Below are 14,529 nucleotides of genomic sequence, written 5' to 3'. Positions count from 1 at the left end.
TAGGTAGAGGCCAGGGATGCAGCTAAAAATCATACAATGCAAAGGATAACCTTTGACAAAGAATTACCCAGTCTAAAATGTTAATAGTGTCAATTTCGATAAACCTTAAATTAATATGACAAATATTAGTGTGAGTTATATAAATGTGTGTGCATACACATATATATCTGTCTTTAAAATCTGTTGAATTTAACACTTAACAGCACATCAGAACTCAGACTAGTCACATTTCAAGCACTCAGTAGCCACATTGAACAGTATAGGGTTATAATGTTAAAACATTTTAAAATTTACTGGATATTACTAAATTGCTCCTTAAGGTAATTTTACTATTATATATGCCCACAAGTAATGCATGAAAGTTTGCACTGTTCCATAGTCTCACCAGCAATACATAATTTTCAGACTTTTTCATTCATGGCTTATACTAATAATGTGGTTCATATTAATAAAATGATCTCCTTGTACTGTATTTTAAATTTTTACCTCTCTTATTGCTAGCTACCTTAAACGTCTTTACATGTTTATTGACCTCCTGGATTTCCTTATTTATGATTTGCCTTTCATAAGCATTGCTCATTGTTCTATTGAGCACTCTTTTTTTTTAATTTGTAGAAATTCTTTATATGCATATTCCAAACCTGCTCTTTCAGTTGGCTTGATATTAAATGATCTTGACACTATCAGTAATTCCTTGTTGGTCATAATATGTTGTGATTATGCCCTAACACATTCAGGTTTTTAAAACAGACTGTGTAATTATAAATCTATATTCAAAAGTATTATAGAAATAAATGAAGACCAACCAAATGAGAACAAGTGAAGGCTGTTTATTCAGAGCTTGTTATAGCAAGGGGTCAGCCATCACTACTCATATTTGCAGACATTTAAAGGCAAGCAGAACAGTAGGAAACATTTTTTAAATTTATTTTTTTTTATTTTTTTGAGAGAGAGTGTGAGTGAGGGAGAGGGGCAAAGGGAGAGGGAAAGAGAGAATCTTAAGCAAGCTCCACAACCAGCTTGGAGCCCAATGTGGGGCTTGATCTCATGACCTTGAGATCATGACTGGAGCTGAAATCAAGAGTCAGAGCCTTAACGAACTGAGCCACCCACGTGCCCCCAGAAAGGTTTATAGCAGAAAAAAAAAGAGAAGGATTCAGGTATGCCCTACATGGAAACTGTTGGTACAGGGAAGTGTGGGCAGGCTTACTAGAAGAAGGGCACCCTATGTGATTGGTTAAGTGCACAATTGGCTTTCTCTGGCCCTAAGTTGGATTGGAAGTGGGGACAAGTGTTAGTGAAGCTGTTACTTATTTAATCATGTCCTGGCCATTTTGGGCCAATGGTTTCAGGCATTATTGTTTGGCTTCCTGGATTGTGACTAGAGATAGTGGTCTGACTTCTTACAAGTCTGATATATTAATAGTGGGCATGCTTCCTAGGCTGGTTACTACAGATAATGAGTTGATTTCTTGGGCTGCTAAGTGCAAGTTATAGATCAGAGTTTATGTTTATACAGGGTCATCATCTGTATATTTAGTCTGTCAGTATGACCTGTCTAAAATTTTCTTATACTGTCTTGACAGTTTTGTTATAGAATTCTAAATTAATTAATAGATTTTCCTATGTTTCACCCTTTTAAACAATTTGTATCCCATATTTTGTTAAGTAACAATTTTTTGTTTGGTTCTTCTGTTAATCTTAAAAATTTCTACATAGATTTCCTGGTAATTTGTAATTTAGATTACTCTGATATTTGATATTTTATAGAGCACTTTCTCTCTGCCTGGATTCATAATCATTTTTTTTCTGTCATTTTAATTTTAAAATGTTGCCAGCAAGTGCTTTTAGAATGCAGTAGCTTTTTTAATACGTATACACAGTTCTCTGTTAATTTATTTGTCTTCTATAACTTTGAAAATTGCTTTTTGTAATCTGTTGTGTTATCTTTTTTTTATGAGCACTAGTTAATTATGTGTTGGAGTTCTGTTCTCTGTTTTTAGTATCTTTCATTTCATTGCATCATTTTTTTTTCACTCTGAATTCTGGAAATGATCTTGAGTTGTTTTGCACATCAGTAATTCTGTCTTAGCATTTGTGTTCCTGACTGCCCCATCTGGACTTTTAATTTTACTCTTATATTTTTTAGTATCCTTCCATTAATTAAAAAAGAAAAAATCAGCATCACCAAGATATATTTCTCAATGGCTCTAAGTTTTCAGATTGATTTTTTTCTTTCATATGTTTTACAGAATATTTACAGAGCCATTTAAAAATCTTTTTAATACTTTTGAACATGAAATATTTATCAAGATTTATTGTTATTTGATATGTCACAAAATTGAAAGACATAAAAACCACTGTTCTCACAGGCATTGCTAGCACATCTCTTCCTTTCTCTGAAACCTGTCTTGGAGAAACTAGTTGCTCAGGATCCAGTGTACACTGTACATTTCTGACTCCATACTTTTTATTTTCTATTTCTCTTTAATAAGAGAAGCTTCCTTCCTCCCTGCTTCTCTTTTTGTCATTACTCTTCCAACAGTAGTTTTCTGTATTTGTGTATTTTGTAGCAGAAATGCTCTAGCCACATAAAACTATACCAAAATGCATTAAAGAAACATCTGTTTATTTTTCTAATTAATAGATCCTTTGGTTTTCAGAATTGGGACAAATTTGGAGGGGGTTTATAAGGCTCTACTTATCCACCTTTTAGTCACTCATTCACCAGATATTCCTTTTAAGTACTGAGGAAAAGGATCTAAAGCTGCTTGCCTGAGATTCATGATCCATTAATTCTTCTTGGGGAAAGAGATCCCCTCCCAAGCCTAGGGAGAAAAATGTCAGGTAACTCAATGTAATCTCCTTATCAGATAGAATTTCCTTTGCTATGAGTAGTCCTTATTTGTAGAATGCCTTTAGCAAAATATCCCTGTTTAATCATTACTTACAGTAAATCTATGAAATCATAATGCATGATTCACTAGAGAATGCCAAAAAAGCTATACAACTTCCTGGGCATAAGACAGTGATATTTCATAACTTAAATGTTCTCCACTATGTAAGGATTATTACTAGAGACAGTGGTCTGACTTCCTACAAGTCTGATGTATAGATGTGGTACCTTACAAAATATCTCTTGCAAACCTCACGTGTTATTCTTCTATAATGGAGATCACATATTGAGGGTAGAAGAGTATAGGAACATTCTGGAATGTCCAGGTCTTCTCTCTACTTTGTCTTTGCCCTTGACAACCTGTATTTTTTTTTTTAATATTTAGGTAAACTTTGGTAAGGCAAGGTCTCTGATAGTTTAAATCTCACTTAACAATCTGTTCCTTTGTGTGAGCTCAAGTGCCTTGTTTTCCGCCTCTGAGTTGGTACTGGAAAAAGAGCTGCTGTAGCAAACCAGTTGATGTAAAGTGGTATGATATATCTGGAGAATAACTTCACAATAATATCAAAACCTTAATAATATACATAACCATTTTCCCCTATGGATCTCCAATGCAGAGTAGCATGAAAGCAGCCATAGACATATAATAAATGGGTTCATCTGTGTTCCAATAAAACTTTACAAAAAAAAGTGTGGCAGATCAGATTTGGCCCCTGGTGCATAGTTTGCTAACTCCTGTTCTTGATAGTTTGGTTTGAGAAAGCTTTTTTGATAAGTGACATTTGTCTCTGAAGTAAAGACAGGACATATCATTAAGAAAACCCCCACTAGGGATTCCTGGGTGGCTCAGTTGCTTAAGCATTTGCCTTCAGCTCAAGTCATGATCCCAGGGTCCTTGGATCAAGCCCTGTGTCAGGCTTCTTGCTCAGTGGGGAGTCCGCTTCTCCCTTTCCCACTACCCCTGCTTGTGCTGTCTTTCTCTATTAAATAAATTTTAAAAATCTTAAAAAAAAAAACAAGAAAATCCCTGATAGATATTGTTCCCCCTCCATTTACAATATGTGCAGTAGTAATAGTTGTTTGGCCTTAGTTTTGAGTGTTGAGTTTTACCTTCAATAACTTAAAAAATTGAAAGGATAAACCAGTAGGTTAAGCAGGTAATCTCTTTCTTAAGTGTGCTGCTTCTTAATCTATAAATGCTTATAAAATTAATTTTATTAACTTGTAAATGATATTTTACCTATTTTTAGCTTAATACAGATGAAGAAAATGAATCACTAAGGGAGAAGACAGGGAGTTGGGTGCCTGGCATTTCAGGAAAGAAATAAGGGAGAACATTTCATGAGAATGGAATGAAGTTTGGGACAGGCTGGTGGCCAGATTCTCCATTTCCCTCTCATCTCCTCCTTGGTGCTGTCAGCTAAATTTTGCTTCTGTGCCAGCTGGATTGGCAGTCCTTCTTCAAAAATCAATATTCAAATTATTAAATTTTATTGCAATAAGGTGCCATTTTTCTTTTTTTCCAGATCCTCCTCTTTCTCCTTCTTCTCTCTCATCCTCCTTTTCCTTTTCCTCCTCCTCGTTCTTCTTTTTCTCCTAATCTGAAAAAATCCATGTAAGTTCTTTGTCAAATAGACTCTTAAAAAAAAAAAGGAAAAGAAAAAAAAGGAAAACAACAACAAAAAACCTCTTCTTTAAACCTCTTTCATTGGCTTCTTTCCTTTTCTGGGAAAATTCATCAATTTATCTTCTGTTACAGTTCACTTTTCCAGTCCCTTCCCAGCAACCACAGCCTCTTCCCCTCCCTGCCCTCAAACACACAGAGAAAGAACCAGTGAATTGGTGAATTTCTTATATGAGGCACCGGAAGTGGTTTTCACATTAACAAACTATAGGATCATCAGCAAGTAACATAGTCTCTATTAGCCTCTTTTAATCTCTGTTTATACATCTGTAAAGCAAGAGTTAAAGTGTATGTTCCCTAGAATAAGACTTCCTTTCATGATGCTTTTGTTCGCAGGATTCCAAACACCTGAAATAACTATATAGTGACATTAAACATAATTAATTGTCATGTCACATTAACTGATCCTGTGTACATATAATAAGAACCATGTACACCGCCATTTATTTTTTACGTTATTTAAATTCATGAAACGTGAGGTGCTGAAAACAATTAGAATGAAGGTGGAACCAGGCTCATTCCTTCATTTATCCACATGACCTCGAGTGTCCATTTTACAGAAGGCATTTCCTAAGGAAACAGCAACCTCTGGAACATCATCTCAACTATACCTTAAACTCTTTCAGGAAAAAAAGAAATAGAACTGTATTATCTCTTTGGTCTAAATACGTATTTCTCTTCCAGGTTGAATAAATAAAATACTGCTTTAACACTCAGGGATAATGATCATGTGTTCCACACTCTTGGGCTCAGGCATACTCAGACTCAAGGTCTGTCACTAACTGCACAGCTTTGGCAAGTTAGTTAATGATTGTGAAAATCTGTTCCCTCATCAAAGAGGGATGATATATGGTGAGCATCTGGCACACAGTAACCCTGAAATGAATAGTTTCATTCCTACCTTTATTATTATTTTGTTGAAATTCTCCTTTTTCCTCTTCTTTTCCTCCTCCTCCTTTTCCTCCTCCTCTGCCTCCTCCTCCCATTATTCTTCCTCCTCCTCCTCCTCCTTCTTCTTCCCTTTCTTCTTCCTCCTCTTCTTCCTCCTTTCCTTCTCCTCCTCCTCCTCCTCCTCCTTCTTCACATTTATGCATCCACACTGTGCTTTAATAGCTATAGTTGGTAACATAAACATTTTTGATACTTGAGGATAATAATGGCCTGAGGTCCATATTCAAAACATCAGTTATGGGATTCCTTGATGGTTTCCCTTCTGTCAATTAAATCTGTATTCCATTTTAATCATTGCCACTTAGGTCAAGTCTGCTTGTTGCTCCCTGAGCAAAGTCCAGACTCTTCAGGCTGTCACATAAGGTCCTTCACTATTCTGTCCATGTCGAACTCTTTTTCATTACCTTCCTTTTTCCCAAGGTACTACAACCATAATGCATTTCAATTCCATGTAATCTTTGCCTCTTGCGATTTCTTAAATATACCCAATATTTTCTGCCTCTCAGAGCTTGCTTCCTGCTGCTTGGGTCATTTAGAACATTCAACATCCATACCGACCTCTGTTAATATCCTATCTATTATGTGAGCTCATCTCTGTTAACAATATATCAACACCCCTGCTTGTACCCTAAACCAGTGGTTGGTTCTTAGCATTCTTATGCCTCTGGCATGGGTTCTTTGATTACATTTATGTACAGATCCTTTCAATTTACTTACAATTTCCAATTAACCCTTGAGATTGTAAGTGCCCTAAAGTCTAAACCCCTTCAGCATATTTTCTTCACTCTTCTTTAAATTGTATAAGGTTTTGCCTTTAGGAAATGCCTTGCTAATAAGTATTTATATAACTATTTGGTTCTAGACAGTAAGTATAGAGGGATGGACATAGAACTATTTTTGTTGCTTGTAGAAAATGACTTCCCAACACTTCTTCCTACAGTGAGGAAATGGTGTGTCAGAATCACATTCTGAGATTTGTGCCAGGCTTACACTACAAAGTGAGAAGTGTTTGAAAGGTAACACTGATAAAGAAGTGTGAATTGCAGTACTTTAGAATATGAAAATGAGCTGAAGTATAACCACTCACTTCTCAATCAAGTGAAAAGTATAAGATGAAATAGATATGTAATAAATTGAAAATGATTTTTAAAATGTTGAGTCCATACCATATTATTCATAACAGAAAGCTATGGAGAACTGTAATATGAGGGGAATCATAGTATGTGATACTTGGTACTCTTATTAATTACTAAACTTTAAATTAGACTTCATCTCTCCTAGCAGTTGTAATTTCTTTGACTATCCACTAGAGAAAAAAAGTATTGTATTTAATTACTTTCAATAATAATAATAGAACCCACTGGTTTGGGGGATTATATTTTGTATTGTCATTTTTTTGAGGAAATTTTTTAAAATTTGTATTAGCATACACAATATAGTGTATTATTAGTTTCAAAGGTAGAGGTTAATGACTCATCAGTCCTATATAATACCCAGTGTTCATTATATCATGTGCCCTCCTTAATGTCCATCACCATCCCCTCACCCCTTCCCCTCCAGCAACCCTCAGTTTGTTTCCTATGATTAAGAGTCTCTTATGATTTGTCTCCCTCTCTGATTTCGTCTTGTTTTATTTTTTCCTCTCTTCCCCTATGATCCTCACTTGTGTTTCTTAAATTCCACCTATGAGTGAGATCATATGATAATTGTCTTTCTCTGATTGACTTATTTCGCTTGGTGTAATACCTTCTAGTTCCTTCCATGTTGTAAATGGCAAGATTTCATTTTTTGATGGCTGCATAGTATTCCATTGTATAAATATACCACATCTTTATCAATTCATCTGTAGATGGACATCTGGGTGCTGTCCATAGTTTGGCTATTGTGGACATTGCTACTACAAACATTGGGGTGCAGGTGCCCCTTTGGATTACTACATTTATATCTTTGGGGTAAATCCATAGTAGTGCAATTTTAACTTTTTGAGGAACCTCCGTACTATTTTCCAGAGTGGCTGCACCAGCTTGCATTCCCACCAATAGTGTAAGATTGGGTTCCCCTTTTTCTCCATCCTCACCAACATCTGTCATTTCCTGACTTGTTAATTTTAGCCATTCTGACAGGTGTGATGTGATATCTCATTGTGGTTTTGATTTGTATTTCCTTGATGCCAAGTGTTGTTGAGCATTTTTTCATGTGTGTGTTGGCCATTTGTATGTCTTCTTTGGAGAAATGTCTCTCTGTCCATGTCTTTTGCCCATTTCTTTCTTTTTTTTTTTTTTTAAGATTTTATTTTTTTATTTGTCAGAGACAGCCAGCGAGAGAGGGAACACAAGCAGGGGCAGTGGGAGAGGAAGAAGCAGGCTCCTAGCGGAGGAGCCTGATGTGGGGCTCGATCCCAGAATGCTGGGATCACGCCCTGAGCCACCCAGGCGCCCCTTTTGCCCATTTCTTGATTGGATTATTTGTCGAATTGAATTATTTGTTCTTTGGGTGTTGAATTTGATAAGTTCTTTTTAGATTTTGGATACTAACCCTTTACCTGATAAGACATTTGCAAATATCTTCTCCTATTCTGTCGGTTGTCTTTTGGTTTTGTCAACTGTTTCCTTTGCTGTGGAAAAGCTTTTTATCTTGATGAAATCCCAATAGTTCATTTTGCATTTGTTTTCCTTGCCTTTGGAGATGTGTCTAGCAAGAAGTTGCTGCGGCTGAGGTCACAGAGGTTGCTGCCTGTGTTCTCCTCTGGGATTTTGATGATTCCTATCTCACATTTAGGTCTTTCATCCATTCAGAGTCTATTTTTGTGTATGGTGTAAGAAAATGGTCCAGTTTCATTCTTCTGCATGTGGCTGTCCAATTTTCCCAACACCGTTTGTTGAAGATATTATTTTTTTCCATTGGGTATTCTTTCCTGCTTTGTTGAAGATTAGTTGACCATTGAGTTGAGGATCCATTTCTGAGGTCTCTATTCTGTTCTGTTGATCTATGTGTCTGTTTTTGTGCTAGTACCAGATAGTCATGATGATTACAGCTCTGTAATATAGCTTGATGTCCAGAATTGTGATGCCACCAGCTTTGGTTTTCTTTTTCAACATTCCTCTGGCTATTCGGGGTCTTTTTGGGTTCCATACAAATTTTAGGATTATTTGTTCCAGCTCTGTGAAAAAAGTGGATGGTATTTTGATAGGGATTGCATTGAATGTATTGATTGCTCTAGGTAGTCTAGACATTTTAACAATATTTGTTCTTCCAATCCATGAGCATGGAACCTTTTTCCATTTCTTTGTGTCTTCCTCAGTTTCTTTCATGAGCATTCTGTACTTTTCTGAGTACAGATCCTTTGCCTCTTTGGTTAGGTTTATTCCTAGGTGTCTTATGGTTTTGGCTGCAGTGGTAAATGGGATCGACTTCTTAATTTCTCTTTCTTCTGTCTCACTGTTAGTGTATAGAAATGCAACTGATTTCTGTGCATTGATTTTATATCCTGCCACTGAATTCCTGTATGAGTTCTAGCCCTTTTGGGGTTGAGTCTTTCAGGTGTTCCACGTAGAGTATCATGTCATCTGCGAAGAATGAGAGTTTGACTTCTTTGCCCATTCGGATGCCTTTTATTTCTTTTTGTTGTCTGATTGCTGAGGCTAGGACTTCTATTGACCATTAAAAAAATAAAAGAATAATAAAATATTGGCCATGAATATCTAAGTTGGAAAGTGTAATTGATGTGCTTTAAAATATTGCAACATTTTTGTAATTTTTAGAAGGAAAGCAAAGATTCTGTGATATATCCTCTGAGATATTATATGTGATATTAAAATTTTATGGACAACTTTTTTTTATGGACAACTGTTATAAGGATAGTATTGAGGATATTTCTTTCAAATAATTTAAAAGATAAACTGAGAATACAGAAAATTTGTCCAATTTAAAGCAGTATGAGTAGAATTTTTTTTTGAAGATTTATTTATTTTAGAGGGAGAGAGAGCACAGTAGGAGGGATATAGGGAGAGAGAATCCCATGCAGACTCTGCTTTGGAGCCCAATGCAGGGCTAGATCTCATGACTTGAGATCACAACCTGAGCTGAAACCAAGAATGAGAGGCTTAACTAACTGCACCACCCAGGCATCCCTGAGTAAGACTTCTTTTTCAGGATTTATTTATTTATGAGAGATAGAGAGAATGAGAATGTGCGATTGAGGCGAGGTGCAGAGGGAGAGAATCTTGAAGCAGACTCCCTTCTGAGCACAGAGCCTGATTCAGGGCTGGATCTCACAACCTATGAGATCAGAACCTGACCCAAAACCAAGAGTCAGATAACCAACTGAGCCACCCAGGCACCCCTATTTAGTTGTTTTTTTAAACAGAATTTGAACTTGTAGGTTTGGTAGGCTCTAAATAGGCTTGGATTCTTGTACCAAAAAACCCCCCATTTTTATATGGAGGGATACAAAAAATATTTCAGTTTCAGAAACTCTGTTACAAAATTATGAGGAAAGACTCAAACTGACATAGTACTAGGATGAAATATCTTCAGTGAAGCCATAAAATAAAAACTCTTGGAATATAATACCTTTTTAACAATATGAAAAAGCACTTACTCAAAATGTGAAAAATTGCAAACACTTTTCTTTAGATGTATAGTCATGCATCATATGAGACATACCATCCAATCTGTACTTGGGGTAGCTTTTTCCTCAGAGGACATTTGAATCGACAAAGAAATATCATTTAGTTGTGTAGAACAGAAATTGTAGCTTATTTTTGAATCTTTTCCATCTGCTAAAGACAAAATTGAGCTAGATTATGGAAAAATTAATTTCTATCCTGATGTATGGTGCTCCAGCTAGTTATGTTAGGTCAAAATTCCATACTGATTGGAATAAAACTGATGTTTCCTTTATTGTTTCATTCCACTCTTTAATATATATTAAAACTATCTGTGCTCAGTTTTTGAGACAATTATGTTAAAAATATAATGTACACAGTTGTTAAAATCATTCAATATATGCATGCAAGTGCTATGAATTACAGCCAGTTTATGGAAGTTATTGAGAGAGAGGAGAGAATGAATTTAATGATCTTGTGTTCTTTGCCAATTCCCCTTGTTGAGTTGTGGATGAATGCTCTAAAGATTTACTGTATTGTTAATTCAAATTTTTTTGAAATGAAAGGGATGCTTGCCAAATATTCAATAAGACAAAAAAAAAAGCAGTGTGATTTACATATTTCATTGCTATAACATTCCATATGAGCAAGCAAAATTTGTAGCATCAAAGATAGGAAAGCTTATTTGTGATCTAGATAAACAGGTACATGAATTTATTTTGAAATGAAATTCTTCATAATATGTCAGTAGTAATTACTGCACATTTTCCAACACAAATTGATACGCAGATTTTAATTGTAATTGGCAGCATTATGTAAATTGTCCTCAAAATACAAAAGAAAAATTTGAAGAACACTGAGACTGGGTTGACATAAGAATTAATAAATGTATTTAACTTCAACAGAGATAGTTTTGAAACCAGTATGCTTTTGCTCCAAATTAAAAAAAAAAAAATCTTCCATAAATGATGAACCAGTTGTATTAATTTAGATACAAGTAAAAAAGCAAAATGAATTTTGGAAATTGACTCAGTTATTTGAAACCATTGAAATAAATTTAGGTTAACTTGTGTATATAAATGTATTTTTTTAACTGTATGTTTAGCAACTCTAAATGCAGATCAAATATATTTGATGAACATTTAATATCCTGATAGAAATGTGCTTTAAGGGTAACATATATCAAATTTCAAAGAAGATGGCACAAAAACTATAAAATGACTCAATAATATTTATAGTGATTACATCTTGAAATGATAATATTTTGGATATACGATGCTAAATAAAATATATTATTGTTAATTTTACTAGTTTCTTTTTATTTTTTAGTATTTCTACTAGAAAATTTAAAATTACATGTGTGGCTTACTTATATCTCTATTGGATAGTGATAGTCCAGAATATAGACAAGGGTTGAATGTCTTGAAAACTACTGTTTCCTGATGCCTAAGAGGAATATAATGGCATGCGTTTGGTAGTTAACAAATATGTTTGAGTGAATTCTGATAAAAATTTTATGAGATGTGTAAGCAGAAGAACTGGGTTTTTTTTTCTCTTTCTCTCCCTGTCTCTGTCTCCCTACTTTTTTCTCATTAAAAATGATTGTCAAAAAAATTCAAATGTTAGCAAATTTAATATCTGTCTTGTGATGCCAGTCTGGAGAGATAACTGCTATTAATTTGGTATATCATTCCAAATTGGTCACTGCTATCATTCTATTCTCCCGCATTTTTTAAAACATAACTGGCATCACAATGTACAACTTTGGTGTTATGTAGTCCTATTACAGTTTTATAAATTTTGATTGTTTAAGTAGCGAATGCTTATAAAAATTCAGACAATAACTAAACATATACTATAGAAATCCAACATTATGTTTCCCTCTTAAAAATAGTTCTTAGAAGATTATAATATATTGTTCCATATTTTGTCTATACAAATGCAGACATGTTGCATTTGTTTTTAAAAATATATGGGGGGGTTCCAGGGTGGTGCAGCAAGTAAAGCTTCCAACTCTTGGTTTCGGCTCAGGTTGTGTTCTCAGGATTGAGAGATCAAGCCCCTAGTGGGGCTCCACGCTCAGTGAGGAGTCTGCTTAAGGCTCTCTCTCCCTCTCCCTCTGCCTCACCACCCCACTCGTGCACACTCTCTCAAATAAATAAATAAATAAATAAATCTGAGAAACAAGTGGAGTTATATTGTACATATAACAGGCATATTATCTCACTGTATTGCTTTGATTCTGTAAGGATTCATCTCATTTGCTTTTTCAGTCAGTCATTGAGAAAAATCCATAACTCTGGTCATCATCACCCTTGGCCAACATGCTCCTCCTGTGTGCCACTGCCTTTTTAGCCTTCTTCCTTACCCCCACCCGAATACCAAAATCCTTCCTCTGAGCCCTACGGTATGGTTAGTCTTCAGAACAATTTCCTAAACCACATACTCAGCTCTTCTCTGACCATTCCCTTCCTGGTAGTCTAAATGGTTGAAATCTAGGTCTCTTCTGAGGACACTGCATCCCTCAAGTTACTTATGTCTTATATCACTCTTTTTGAAATAGGAGAATTTCACTCGTATATCACTCTTTCTGATGTAGAAGAGTTTCACTTTTGATTCTTATTGGGGTTTCCAAACCATCCTCTCTCTTTAATTCCTAACCCCCATCCCAGGTTTCAATGTCATGTCATCCAGCCATATCCTCAATTATCTCACTCTTTCTTTTCCTTTTTTTCCCAGTCATTTTCTGAATGTAGTGTCAGTTTCATTTGGATCCTAGCTTACTTATATCCTCTTCAATACTCTTGTTAAAACTCATGATACCCTGAAGTTCTCATTCCCGTGATGTCTTCATTCCACCTGTAGCTTTCCCTCTCAAAATCATGGCCAGAATCTAGATCTTTTCATCATTAAACACTCTAAAGTCTCAATTTCCAACATTTCACTCATTTTCTTTAGTGCTCTTACTCCAACAGTATTTGGGGGACACAATCTACTGTTCTTAAAAATAATTCGGTGTCCTTTGCCTTCTTGATGCCTTCCTAAACTGGCTTAAATTTTAGGATCTATCATTATAAAAATGATTACATATACCCTCATCTCTTGCCACATCTTTTCTTTTTTGTATTTTTCTGACAAAACCCCAATCTTTGTTAAATTCAATCCTCCACCTACTCCAGAGTTTCATCTCTGCAGGTGAATGTGGCTTGAGAAAAACTAATGTGCTGATAAGCCTCACATTAAACCCCAAATGAGCTTTTAATGCTGTCCAAAATCCATCATCTTTTCTTCTCTCCTAGATAACTATTTGATACCTTTCCCTCTCTTTGGCCATCTCACTCTCAAAAAAGCACTGTGTTCTGTCTGAATGTTCTGTGCCATGACCTAAGGCCTCTTCCCTTTTTACACTTAATTCTATGTTCTTTTAGCTACAAAAGGACAATTATCTACCAAATGTCCCCTACATGAGCAATTCTCCCCTTTCCCAATTTTTCTCCTATTAGCAAACAAAATAATGTATTTTCTATTACAGCTACTGCCCATCTTACTTATCCATTTACCCATTCAGAAAAGTTATGATAGCTCTAAATACTTCTTTTAAGTTCTTTTATATACCACCTCTAGTCATGGTTTTGCCTACACTGCCATGCCAAATTCACTACTGTCTGGGGCATTATAGCCCTTTTGTATTGCTAAATGCAATTTTTAAAAAAGATTTTATGTATGTATGTATTTATTTATTTATTTTTTAGAGCATGAGCAGGGAGAGGGGCAAGAGAGAGGGAGAGAGAATCTCAAGCAGACTCTATGTTCAATCCACTTGGTGCTTGATCTCACAACCCTGAGATTATGACCTGAGTTGAGATCATGACCTAAGTTGAAATCAAGAGTCAGTCACTTAATTGACCGAGCTACCCAGTCACCCTGCTAAATACAATTCTTGATCTTCAATTAAGTTGAATTTTCAGTGGCACTTCCTTAGTAAATTTATTAATGTTTCTTCCCTGAAACACATTCTTGCTTGGATTCATAGCATCACATACTCCTGGTTTTCTTTCTCTCCTTCACAGTGCAGTTGTTCCTTTCGTCATCAGAACCCTGGATCTGAATAGTATATTGCCCCAAGATTCAGTCCTTGGACCTCTTTTCTTTCTCTACTCATTTTCACAGAGTGGTTTTAGTACTACATATAGGATGATATTTCTTGAACTTGAACATCCAGTCCAGATATTATAACTCCAATCTACTTACTCAGTGTCTCCATCGATAATAGTCATTTCAAACATAACCAACTGCAAGCCAAACTCCTTATCTCTGTTCTTACATCTCCACTTTAATCCCAAACTTACAAGTCTTCCCCATCTCAATAAAGAGCAGTCTCTTCTTCCAGA

Source organism: Ursus americanus, chromosome 4 (assembly GCF_024610735.1).
Source record: "Ursus americanus isolate L20-20 chromosome 4, mUrsAme1.1.p, whole genome shotgun sequence".
Lineage (NCBI taxonomy): Eukaryota > Metazoa > Chordata > Mammalia > Carnivora > Ursidae > Ursus > Ursus americanus.
This window is presented reverse-complemented; position numbering follows the sequence as displayed.